The following is a 1743-nucleotide window of genomic DNA, read 5'->3' on the forward strand; positions in this document are numbered from 1 at the left end:
CAATCACCTACCCTGGAAATCTTCAACAGGAGACTAGACAGTCACCTTGCTGGGGTCACCTGACCTCAGTTGTCTTTCCTGCCTGGCGCAGGGGGCTAGACCCAAAGATCTCCTGAGAGTCTTTTCAGCCTTACAATCTATGAATCTATGAGCATCAGACCCCTGAAGTCTCAGGAGCACCTACCCAGGTTTCCCTGTTTGACCAGGTGCACTGAGGAATCTCCCAGCAGGGGATTCCCCAGGGACATGTATCATGCCTCTGTGTCCCAACTTCGGGTTCCCCACTTACAGGTACATTCCCCAGGTACAAATGTTGTGTTCCTGTGCCCTGACTAAAGGCACCTCTCTGCAAGCAAGAAAATCTAGGGTTCCCCCAGTTACAGAGAGACACCCCAAGTGCTATACTGCAGGATTGGACAAAGATTCAACCCTGCAGAACAACAGGCGATGTCTCTTTCACTTGGACCAGCTCTACCAAGACACAGCTCCGCCAGCCCCTCCTCCTGCATGTCCACACTCTGTTCCTCACCACAGGGGCCTTGTTCTGGCTCCGCCCTTTCCCTCTGCCACAGACTGACCTGCTGGGCTGGGGGGCACTAAGCCTCCATGCGCATGGTTCAGGTCAACTGGAAGAGACTCTGTGATCACCTTGTTGGTGACCACTGCTCTAGGGTGTCTTTACACATGCTCTGGGGTAGGGGGTGGGGGGTGCTTTAATTAGAGTGGCTCTCAGGAACTAATCTAATTAAAGCACTTGCAGTATCTTGTATATTTAGCGCCCCACTCTTCAAAATGGCAGTGGGGGTGATTTAACTAAAGCTTGTTCAATGAGGTTTAGTTAAAGCACCCCTGCTGTCATTTTGATATATGGGGATGCTGAATACATGTGATGCAAAGGCTGCTGAACCATTGTAATTAGCATAGATTCAAGATTGTAAGGCTGGAAGGGACCTTAGAAGATCATCAGGTCCAGCTCCCTTCACTAAGCAGGAAAGACAACTAGGGGTCATGTGACCCCAGCAAGATGACCATCCAGTCTCCTCTTGAAGATTTCCAGGGTAGGCAATTGCACCACCTCTGAAAGGAGCTTATACCACAGTCTGGACACCTTAACTGTGAAAATTTTTTTGCTACTGTTGAGCCTGAAATGGTCTTGCAGGAGCTTGTGTCCATTACTCCTGGTTTTCCCCAAAGCTGCTCTGGTGAACAGTTGTTTGCAGAGCTCTTGATGTACTCCCCAGATGTAGTGGTAAGCTACTACCAGGCCCCCTCCCACCCCCCTCTTAGCCTTGATTAGCTGAGTTTGATCTGAGACATGCTAATTAGATGTCAACCTATGATGTCACCCTGCCTTCTCTCTGCCTGTACCTTTAACAGTGAATGAGACAGGGTTAAAGTTAAAATGGTTTCACTCCCCTTAAACCACTATGGAAACAATCAAGCACAATAGTTATAATGGGACTATTGTATAAGAAAAGGTATTGCATGCTCCCAGGACAGAACTCCCTTTCCTCTTATAATCTGTTTGAATCTATTCAAACTGTTTTTGACAAGGCAAAAAGAACTAGTCTTAAATTACAAAAAATGGTAATGTTACATATTACAAAAACTTAACCCTGAAGGTGACGAAGCACAGGAAGAGGTTCTGGAATCTCTCTGTGTCTAGAAATGTTAAGAAACAGACACTGAATGACATGATTTAGAAAAGAATGATCCTGAATTTAGTAGGGGATGGACTGGCGA

This window comes from Gavialis gangeticus, unplaced genomic scaffold, assembly GCF_001723915.1.
Source record: "Gavialis gangeticus isolate Ggan-Ray unplaced genomic scaffold, GavGan_comp1, whole genome shotgun sequence".
In the NCBI taxonomy this organism is placed as follows: domain Eukaryota; kingdom Metazoa; phylum Chordata; order Crocodylia; family Gavialidae; genus Gavialis; species Gavialis gangeticus.